Source organism: Megascapheus bottae, unplaced genomic scaffold, assembly GCF_031878675.1.
Source record: "Megascapheus bottae isolate mThoBot1 unplaced genomic scaffold, mThoBot2.hap1 HAP1_SCAFFOLD_83, whole genome shotgun sequence".
Classification (NCBI taxonomy): domain Eukaryota; kingdom Metazoa; phylum Chordata; class Mammalia; order Rodentia; family Geomyidae; genus Megascapheus; species Megascapheus bottae.
The window spans coordinates 106966-119133 of record NW_028327584.1 but is presented as its reverse complement, the minus strand read 5'-3'; positions in this window follow the sequence as shown (position 1 = coordinate 119133).

Sequence of the window (12168 nt, the reverse complement as noted above, 5' to 3'; positions counted from 1 at the left end):
GTCTTCTCTGAAGAAGAAACAAAAATGGCCTATAGACACATGAAGAAATGCTCCACATCTCTGGTCATGAAAGAAATGCAAATCAAAACAACTCTAAGATTCCACCTCACTCCAGTTAGAATGGCCAGGATCAGGAAAACGAATGACAACAGATGCTGGAGGGGATGTGGCCAGGAGGGATCACTACTACACTGTTGGTGGAAGTGCAAACTCGTTCAACCACTATGGAAAGCAGTGTGGCAGTGCCTCAAAAGGCTAAACATAGAACTCCCCTATGACCCAGCAATTCCACTACTTGGCATTTACCCAACAATCCAGAAACAAGGGCATACTAAACCCACTAGCACAACAATGTTTATTGCAGCACTATTCACCATAGCAAAGATATGGAACCAACCCAGATGTCCCTCAGTTGATGAGTGGATCAACAAGTTGTGGTATTTGTACACAATGGAATTCTATGCTGCTGTCAGAAAGAATGACATCGCCCCATTTGTTAGGAAATGGAAAGACTTAGAACAAATCGTATTAAGTGAAGTAAGCCAGACTCAAAGGAACGTAGGCTCAATGGTTTCCCTCATTCGTGATAATCAGTAGAAAACTTGGGCTCTACTAGCAGAGATTTGCATTAGAGCAAAAGGCCATATATAAGGCCATATAATGTGAAGCTAATTGAAAGGACATCCAGGATATTGAAACAAAAGCCACATAATGAATGATTGTTGTCCTTAATGTACTATGTTGTCTCTCATCTCCTTTGCTGTCCCTTGGTTCTCCCATACTGGTATAGTATCTCACTTTGTTATCTGATATATTGAATTTATTTGTATTTGGATATTTGAAATTTGATAGGGAAGGGGGAAAACCAAGACGGGTGGGGGGTGTGGGGTGGAGGGAAATGGTTACCAAAACATGTGAAAGGGTATCAATGTACGTGAATTAATGCACCTTCTATCTGGCAAATATCATGTAACCCTTTTACTAATTACAATAAAAAAATTTAAAAAAAGAGAAAGTTGTTGTGCGTGGGGAGGATGATGGGGTCAAATACATTTCTTCTTAGAAATATACCTCATCTGGTTGCCCTGGATTTTCCTGGCCTTCTTCTTAGAGAAAGGCCTGTTATACTGGATTTGTGGCTTGGCAATGATCTAGCATGTACACCTTCCAGTAAGACATCCACAACTTCCATGCCTGAGACTCGAGTTTCCTGAACTTTGGCAACAGCACAGCAACATCTTTCTTCCTCCTGAGCCACAGGCCAAGTGAGCTGGCTTGAGCTGGTTGTTAGTTACAGTGGCTTGGTTACCAGGGTTGCATATTCTGTTCCATTGGGAGGGAGGCAGGGTCACCTTTTAGGGCCCAATGACCAAAGATCCTTGCTCACAGAAGACCTCACCAAATACATACTGGAGGCTGAATCTCTCCTCCAATCTCACAATATACATGTGGATGTAGTAAACAGCACACCTTATTTGTCCAATTCCAATGTCTTCCACTAGGCCCAACTACCAGTCTGGTCTCAGGCTCAAGGAGCCTTTCTTAGGTAAGATCCAAACTTAAGGGTCAATATTGCCCTCATCCTTTCAAAACATTTGCTTTACAGTACCTTCTCTGCCTGCATTTTGCCCCTTGTCGAAATTTTTTTTGTTTTGGCTAGTCTTGGGACTTGACCTCAGAGTGTGAACATTGTTTTTGGGCTTTCTTTAGGCTTTAGCTGTCACACCGAGCCACAGCACCACTTGCAGCGTTTTCTATGTATGTGGTAATGAGGAATCAAACCTGAGTCTTTTTGCATGGTAGCCAAGGACTCTACCACTAGGTCAAACACACAGGGCATCTTGCACATATTTTTGACGTCAATCTACTAGGATATTATTAGGTTTCTGTATCCTAATCAATTTTTCCTGATGATTAGCTTTGCTGTCATGTGTAAAAAATGTAAGAGGGAAAAACACAGAAGAATTAGTGAAATTTAAAAAATAGTATTACACACATAGATAAGTGTTCATTCTTTGTAGGAGAAAGGATAATTTGATATGATGATGATGATGACTTTATAATTACTGTGTCAGGGTTGAGAGTTTGGCATATTGGTAGAGTGCTTGCCTAGCATCTATGAAGATCTGGGTTTGATTGCTGGGTTTGATTGCTGAACAACACATTGTTGAATCAAACACAATGGGTAATCGAAGAGATCAGAACAGATATCCAACTGTTTATCAAATTTAACAATAAGGAGAACACAAATATCAACTCCTTAGGGACACAACAAAGGCAGTACTCAGAGGAAAATTTATAGCGCTGAGTGCCTACAACAGCAAGTTGGAAAAATGGCAAACCAACTAGTTAATGTCTCACCTTAACATCCTGGAAAAAGAGCAACAAACCAACCCTAAACCCATTAGGAGAAAGCAAATTATTAAAATCAAAGCAGAATTAAATGATTTGGAATAAAAAAAACTATAGAAAGAATCAACAAAACAAGGAGTTGGTTCTTTCATAGAATTAACAAAACTGACAAGCCCTTAGCAAATCTTACCAAAAAAAGAAGAGAGCACATCGAAATAAACAAAATCGCAGATGAAAATGGTAATATCACGACAGAAATTACCAAGATCCAGAATATCATGAGGGAATACTTCTCAAACCTTTACGCCAACAAATTTGAGAATCTCGAAAAAATGGATGAATTCCTAGACAATATTAACATACCCACACTGAACCAAGAAGAGCTAACCCAACTCAACAGGCCTATTTCAAGCTCTGAAATAGAAATGGAAATTAGACAACTTCCACTTAAAAAGAGCCCAGGGTCAGATGGATTCAAAGCTGAATAATATAAGGTCTTCAAAGCAGAGCTCACACCAATACTCCTCAAGCTCTTCAACGAAATTGTAAATGAAGGTTGTTTACCAAACTCATTCTGTGAAGCCAGTATATCCCTCATCCCCAAACCAGACAGAGATTCATCAAAGAAAGAGAACTATAGACCCATTTCTTTGATGAACATCGATGCAAAACTTCTCAACAAAATACTGGCCAACCGTCTACAAAAACTCATAAAAAAATATACACTATGATCAAACTGGATTCATCACAGGGAGGCAAAGCTGGTTCAACATACACAAATCAATTAATATAATTCAACACATCAACAGGAGCAAAGACAAAAGTCACATGATTGTCTCAATAGATGCGGAAAAGGCATTTGACAAGATCCAAAACCCCTTTATGTTAAAAGATGTGGAGAAACTAGGAATCCATGGAACAATTCTCAATGTAATAAAGGCTGTGTATGAGAAACCCACTGCCAGTATTATACTTAATGGTGAAAATCTAAAGCCATTCCCTCTAAAATCAGGAAGGAGACAAGGATGCCCACTCTCTCCACTCCTTTTTAACATAGTACTAGATTTCCTAGGCAGTGCAATAAGGCAAGAAGCAAGCATAAAGGGGATCCAAGTAGGGAAAGAGGAAATAAAACTATCCCTCTTTGCAGATGACATGATTCTGTATTTAAAGAATCCTATAGACTCTACTCCCAAGCTCCTTGAGTTGATTCAAAGCTTTGGAAGGGTAGCAGGCAATAAAATCAACCCTCACAAATCAACTGCATTCCTTTACGCCAGCAGTGAGAGAACGAGGCAATAATCAGAAAAGAAACTCCTTTCACAATAGCCTCAAAGAAAATAAAGTAGCTAGGAATTAGCTTAACTAAGAATGTAAAGGACCGTTTAGATGAAAACTTTAAAACCCTAAAAAAGGAAATTAAAGCAGAAATAAGGAAATGGAAAAACCTCCCATGCTCCTGGATTGGAAGAATCAACATTGTGAAAATGACAATCTTGCCAAGGGCTATCTACAAATTCAATGCAATGCATTGCATTGAACATCCCAATGTCATTCTTTAAAGAAATAGAAGAGGCAATTCAAAATTTCATATGGAATAATAAAAGACCCCGTATAGCAAAAATACTTCTTAGCTGAAAGAACAGCGCTGGAGAAATTTCAATTCCAAACTTTAGACTCTGTTGCAGAGCTATAATTCTCAAAACAGCTTCGTACTGGCACAAGAACAGGCCTGTAGTCCAATGGAATACTACTGCGGACCCAGATATTAAACCTCAGACCTATGGCCACCTAATCTTTGACAAGGGAGCCAAAAAAATAGAATGGAAGAAAGATAGCCTCTTCAACAAGTTGTGCTGGCAGAACTGGTTAAGCACCTGCAGAAAATTAATTTGGGTCCTTCTTTGTCACCTTGCACTAGAATTAACTCCAAATGGATCAAAGACCTGGAGGTAAAAGCTGACACACTGAAAAGTTTACAGGAAGGAATAGAAGATATACCAGGCGTCCTTGGCACAGGTCGAAACTTTCTTAATAAGGACCAAGAATCACAACAAATCAGAGAAAGGCTGGATAAGTGGGACTGCTTTAAACTGCGGAGCTTTTGTATGCAACGGATATAGCTAGTGAACTAATCAGGAAGCCTACAGAGTGGAAGAATACCTTCACCAACCAAACAACGGACAAAGGCCTCATATCTAAAATATATCAACAACTCAAAAAATTGAATCACTCCAAAACTAACCTCCAAAGTAACACCCATCCCATTAAAAAATGGGCCAAAGACTTAAAGAGAGTCTTCTCTGAAGAAGAAACAAAAATGGCCTATAGACACATGAAGAAATGCTCCACATCTCTGGTCATGAAAGAAATGCAAATCAAAACAACTCTAAGATTCCACCTCACTCCAGTTAGAATGGCCAGGATCAGGAAAACGAATGACAACAGATGCTGGAGGGGATGTGGCCAGGAGGGATCACTACTACACTGTTGGTGGAAGTGCAAACTCATTCAACCACAATGGAAAGCAGTGTGGCAGTGCCTCAAAAGGCTAAACATAGAACTCCCCTATGACCCAGCAATTCCACTACTTGGCATTTACCCAACAATCCAGAAACAAGGGCATACTAAACCCACTAGCACAACAATGTTTATTGCAGCACTATTCACCATAGCAAAGATATGGACCAACCCAGATATCCCTCAGTTGATGAGTGGATCAACAAGTTGTGCTATTTGTACACAATGGAATTCTATGCTGCTGTCAGAAAGAATGACATCGCCCCATTTGTTAGGAAATGGAAAGACATAAAGGGGTTTTGGATCTTGTCAAATGCCTTTTCCGCATCTATTGAGACAATCATGACATTTTTGTCCTTGCTCCTATTGGTTTGTTGAATTATATTAATTGGTTTGTGTATGTTGAACCAGCTTTGCCTCCCTGTGATGAATCCAGTTTGATCATAGTGTATAATTTTTTTGATGAGTTGTTGTAGACAGTTGGCCAATAATTTGTTGACAAGTTTTGCATCGATGTTCATCAAAGAAATGGGTCTATAGTTCTCTTTCTTTGATGAATCTCTGTCTGGTTTGGGGATGAGGGATATACTGGCTTCACAGAATGAGTTTGGTAAAGAACCCTCATTTTCAATTTCGTTGAAGAGCTTGAGGAGTATTGATGAGAGCTCTGCTTTGAAGACCTTATAGAATTCAGCTGTCAATCCATCTGGCCCTGGGCTCTTTTTAAGTGGAAGTTGTCTAATTTCCATTTCTATTTCAGAGCTTGAAATAGGCCTGTTGAGTTGGGTTAGCTCTTCATGGTTCAGGGTGCGTATGTTAACATTGTCTAGGAATTCATCCATTTCTTCTAGATTCTCAAATTTTTTGGCGTAAAGGTTTGAGAAGTATTCCCTCATGATATTCTGGATCTTGGTAATTTCTGTCATGATATTACCATTTTCATCTGCGATTTTGTTTATTTCGATATGCTCTCTTCTTTTTTTGATAAGATTTGCTAAGGGCTTGTCAATTTTGTTAATTATTTCAAAGAACCAACTCCTTGTTTTGTGGATTCTTTCTGTAGTTTTTTTTATTCCAAATCATTTAATTCTGCTTTGATTTTAATAATTTGCTTTCTCCTAATGGGTTTAGGGTTGGTTTGTTGCTCTTTTTCCAGGAGGATAAGGTGAGATATTAACTAGCTGGTATGCCATTTTTCCAACTTGCTGTTGTAGGCATAGCGCTATAAATTTTCCTCTGAGTACTGCCTTTGTTGTGTCCCTAAGGAGTTGATATTTGTGTGCTCATTATTGTTAAATTTCATAAACAGTTGGATATCTGTCCTGATCTCTTCGATTACCCATTGTTTTTGATTCAACAATGTGTTGTTCAGTCTCCATGAGTTACAGGGTTTTCGTTGGTGGAGATATGTGTTCAGCTCCAATTTGATGCCTTTATGGTCTGAGAGTGTGCATGGAGTAATTTCAGTGTTTCTGAATCTGTCCAGGTTTGTTTTATGGCCTAAGATGTGGTCTATTATGGAAAATGTTCCATGTGCTGCTGAGAAAAACGTATATTGTGTTGTTACTGGGTGGAATATTCTGCAGATGTCTGTTAGATCTAGTTGGTCTATATAGTTGTTCAGTTCTAAGGTTTCTCTGTTGAGTTTTGCCTTGTTGATCTGTCCATAGGTGAGAGTGGTGTGTTAAACTCACCAACAATCACTGTCTTTCGATCTATGTATGGTTTCAGTGTAAGTAAAGTTTGCTTGATGATGTTTGGAGCTCCGGGATTGGGTGTGAAAATATTTAGGATCGTTATGTCTTCCTGGAGGAATGATCCCTTTAGTAGTATGTAGTAACCTTCTTTGTCTTTTCTTACTAATTTTAGTTTGAAGTCTATTGTATCTGATATGAGGATGGCAACTCCAGCCTGTTTATGGGGGCAGTTAGCTTGATAGAGTTTATTCCAACCTCTCACTTTCAAAAGATGATTGTTTTTGGGTAAGATGTGTCTCTTGAAGACAGCAGAACGATGGCTCTTGCTTTTTGATCCAACTAGACAGCCTATGCCGTTTAATTGGAGAGTTAAGTCCATTGATATTGAGAGTTAGGATTGAGAGATATTTATTAGTTCCTACCATTTTTAAAAGCTTTTAGTAGGGCCTGTGTCTTGACAGTTCTTGTGGTCCTTAGATGGTATGTTGTTTAGGTTTCATTTCTTTCCCTATATTGCATTTATTTTGGTTTTGTATGTACAGAGCATCTTTGAGAATTCTCTGTAGTGTTGGTTTTGTTTTGACATATTGTTGCAGCTTTTCCCTGGAATGGAATATTGTTATTGTTCCCTCAGTTATGAATGAGAGCTTAGCTGGCTACAATATTCTTGGTTGGTAGTTATTTGATTTTAGCTCATGACATATATGCTTCCAGTCACTTCGTGCTTGCATGGTCTCTGCTGAGAAATCTGGGGTTATTCTGATTGGTTTGCCTTTATAGGTTACTGATCCCTTTTCCCAGGCTGCCTTTAGGATCTTTTCTTTCGTTTCTATTGATCTAGTTCGGATCACAATGTGGCGGTGGGATGTTCTTTTCGGGTCAGGTCTGTTTGGGGTTCTAAAAGCTTCTCGTATCTGGATGGGCCTGCCCTTCTGGATATTTGGGAAATTCTCTGAGATGATTCCCTGAAGTATATTTCCAATACCATTGACCTCTTTCTCCATGCCCTCCTCAATACCAACTAGCCTTAAATTAGGCTTGCTAATTGTATCTTGGACCTCCTGAAGCGCTCTCTCAATATTCCTAGATTTGGATTGACTCATTTTCTGTTCTTTCTCTATAATAACTAAATTATCTTCAGCCCCAGAAATTCTCTCCTCTGCATTGTCTAACCTGCTATCAAAGCTATCTACTTTATTTTTCATCGCCCTTGCTTCTAATTGCTCACTTTTGATGCCTTGCATCTTTTGTTTTAGATCATGTATGGATTTCTTTATCTCCTTGATTTCCTTTTGAGTGGTTAGCTCAGTATGTTTATTTTCTCTGGACATTTGCTTGAGTTTGGTCACGTTTTTATTTGTGGATTCTATGAATTCATTCATCTTTCTTTGAAAAACCTTTATTATGGCCTCCTTTATGGCTTCTTCTTTTTCATTATCACCTTGTTTATGCTTTGCTCTTGTTCAGCTATGGCTTCCTCCATTATCTCTGTCTTTATAGTTTCACATTTTCCATTAATGATGTTTATCAATTGCATTTGTGTAGCACTTGGAAGACTCTCCTCTAGGTGTGCCAGTGACTGTTCCATTGTCTGTTTACATTGCGTGGGGGATGTTGTTTCTTGATTTGACATTTTTCTTGAGTTTCTTGTCAGCCCATTTGAAAATGGGAGCAAGATTACTACTAAATACGATTATAGTTTTTCAGATATAACCAACCTAGACCTCTGTAGCTGGCAGACACTAGATGTTCACAAGTTTTGATTGGTATTATCACTCTTTCTTTTTGTGCACTTACAGACCAGTCTAATACAACCACTGATAAGCGATTTATACCCAACACAATAAGACTCTCAATCCAATCTCTATTGTCTTTAAGTCCCTCTGAGCCTAGAGAATAATTAACCACCTACATATACAATATTTCTCAACAGCCCTCAAGTGTAGATCCGTGCAGTATAAGGGTTGAAAGACGAGCAGAGGTCCAGAGATAGAAAAAAAGAATGAGAGAGGTCAGGGGAGGTACAAGAGGATTAACGTAGGAGTGTAAGAATATTGTAGTAATGAAGAAAAGGTATAGCATAAGGATAACTGACCTAAGTTGGTAAGTAGGTAGCATATTTGAGTAAAAAGTTTGGAAAATATTAGAATAAAACTTATGTGTTGCTGCGCGACTACCTCTTAGCCCAACAAGTGGCCACACAGTCGACCATGGGATGGATCTGTTTTTCTTGTCTACGTTGAGGGAAACGGGTATTTCACAAGATGCAGAAGCGAAGATTTCAGAAGCCAATCCTGTGAGTGAATTAGCTCGTAAACAGCATTTTTATTTTCTTTTGTCTTTCTGCCAGTCTTGGGGCTTGAATTCAGGGCCTGAGCACCGTCCTCGGGTTTTCTCAAATCTAGCCCTCTGCCACTTGAGCCACAGTGCCATATCTAGATTTTCTATCTATGTGATACTGAGCAATCAAACCCAGATCTTCATGGATGCTAGGCAAGCACTCTACCACTATGCCAAACTCTCAACCCTGACATAGTAATTATAAAGTCATCATCATCATATCAAAATATCCTTTCTCCTACAAAGAATGAACACTTATCTATGTTTGTAATGCTTTTTTTTTAATTTCACAAATTCTTCTGTGTTTTTCCCTCTTGCATTTTTTACACATGACAGCAAACTAATCATCAGGAAAAAATTGATTAGGATACAGAAACCTAATAATATCCTAGTAGATTGACGTCAAAAATATGTGCAAGATGCCCTGTGTGTTTGACCTAGTGGTAGAGTCCTTGGCTACCACGCAAAAAGACTCAGGTTTGATTCCTCATTACCACATACATAGAAAATGATGCAAGTGGTGCTGTGGCTCGGTGGGACAGCTAAAGCCAAAAGAAAGCCCAAGAACAATGTTCACACTCTGAGGTCAAGTCCAAAGACTAGCAAAAACAAAAAAAATTCGACAAGGGGAAAATGCAGGCAGAGAAGGCACTGTGAGGCAAATGTTTTGTAAAGGATTAGGGCAATATTGACCCTTAAGTTTGGATCTTACCTAAGAAAGGCTCCTTGAGCCTGAGACCAGACTGGTAGTTGGGCCTAGTGGAAGACATTGGAATTGGACAAATAAGGTGTGCTGTTTACTACATCCACATGTATATTGTGAGATTGGAGGAGAGATTCAGCCTCCAGTATGTCTTTGGTGAGGTCTTCTGTGAGCAAGGAACTTTGGTCATTGGGCCCTGAAAGTTGACCCTGCCTCCCTCACAATGGAACAGAATATGGAACCCTGGTAACCAAGCCACTGTAACTAACAATCAACTCAAGCCAGCTCACTTGGCGTGTGGCTCAGGAGGAAGAAAGATGTTGCTGTGCTGTTGCCAAAGGTCAGGAAACTCGAGTCTCAGGCATGGAAGTTGTGGATGTCTTACTCGAAGATGTACATGCTAGATCATTGCCAAGCCACAAATCCAGTATAACAGGCCGTTCTCTAAGAAGAAGGCTAGGAAAATCCAGGGCAACCAGATGAGGTATATTTCTAAGAAGAAATGTATTTGACCCCATCATCCTCCCCACACACTACAACTTTCTTTTTTTTAAATTCTTTTTATTGTAATTAGTAAAAGGGTTACCTCATATTTGCCAGATAGAAAGTGCATTAATTCACATACATTGATACCCTTTCACATGTGTTGGTACCCATTTCCCTCCAACCCCACACCCCCACCCATCTTGGTTTTCCCCCCTTCCCTATAAAATTTCAAATATCCCAATACAAATAAATTCAATATATGAGATAACAAAGTGAGATACTATACCAATATGGGATAACCAAGGGACAGCAAAGGAGATGAGAGACAACATAGTACATTAAGGACAACAATCATTCATTATGTGGCTTTTGTTTCAATATCCTGGATTTCCTTTCAATTAGCTTCACATTACATGGCCTTATATATGGCCTTTTGCTCTATTGCAAATCTCTGCTAGTAGAGCCCAAGGTTTCTACTGATTATGACGAATGAGGGAAACCACTGAGCCTAAGTTGCTTTGAGTCTGGCTTACTTCACTTACTATGATTTGTTCTAAGTCTTTCCATTTCCTAACAAGTGGGGCGATGTCATTCTTTCTGACAGCAGCATAGAATTCCATTGTGTACAAATAGCACAACTTGTTGATCCACTCATCAACTGAGGGACATCTGGGTTGGTTCCACATCTTTGCTATGGTGAATAGCGCTGCAATGAACATTATTGTGCTAGTGTTTATAGTATGCCCTTGTTTCTGGATTGTTGGGTAAATGCCAAGTAGTGGAATTGCTGGGTCATAGGGGAGTTCTATGTTTAGCCTTTTGAGGCACTGCCACACTGCTTTCCATAGTGGTTGAACGAGTTTGCACTCCCACCAACAGTGTAGTAGTGATCCCTCCTGGCCACATCCCCTCCAGCATCTGTTGTCATTCGTTTTCCTGATCCTGGCCATTCTAACTGGAGTGAGGTGGAATCTTAGAGTTGTTTTGATTTCCATTTCTTTCATGACCAGAGATGTGGAGCATTTCTTCATGTGTCTATAGGCCATTTTTGTTTCTTCTTCAGAGAAGACTCTCTTTAAGTCTGTGGCCCGTTTTTTAATGTGATGGGTGTTACTTTGGAGGTTAGTTTTGGAGTGATTCAATTTTTTGAGTTGTTGATATATTTTAGATATGAGGCCTTTGTCCGTTGTTTGGTTAGTGAAGATCTTCTCCCACTCTGTAGGCTTCCTGATTAGTTTACTACCTATATCCGTTGCCATACAAAAGCTCTGCAGTTTCATGCAGTCCCACTTATCCAGCCTTTCTCTGATTTGTTGTGATTCTTGGTCCTTATTAAGCAAGTTTTGACCTGTGCCAAGGAGGCCTAGTGTATCTCCTATTCCTTCCTATAATCTTTTCAGTGTGTAACCTTTTCCTCCAGGTCTTTGATCCATTTGGAGTTAATTCTAGTGCAAGGTTACAAAGAAGTATCCAACTTTAGTTTTCTGCAGGTGCTTAACCAGTTCTGCCAGCACAACTTGTTGAAGAGGCTATCGTTCTTCCATTCTATTTTTTTGGCTCCCTTGTCAAAGATTAGTTGGCTGTAGGTCTGTGGTTTAATATCTGGTTCCGCAGTTCTATTCCATTGGACTTCAGGCCTGTTCTTGTGCTAGTACCAAGCTGTTTTGAGAATTATAGCTCTGTAATAGAGTCTAAAGTTTGGAATTGAAATTTCTCCAGCACTGTTCTTTCTGCTAAGAAGTGTTTTTGCTTACGGGGTCTTTTATTATTCCATATGAAATTTTGAATTGCCTCTTCTATTTCTTTAAAGAATGACATTGGGATGTTAATGGGTATTGCACTGAATTTGTAGATAGCCCTTGGCAAGATTGTTATTTTCACAATGCTGATTCTTCCAATCCAGGAGCATGGGAGGTTTTTCCATTTCTTTAGTTCTGCTTTAATTTCCTTTTTTAGGGTTTTAAAGTTTTCATCTAAACGGTCCTTTACATTCTTAGTTAAGCTAATTCCTAGGTACTTTATTTTCTTTGAGGCTATTGTGAAAGGAGTTTCTTTCCTGATTATTGCCTC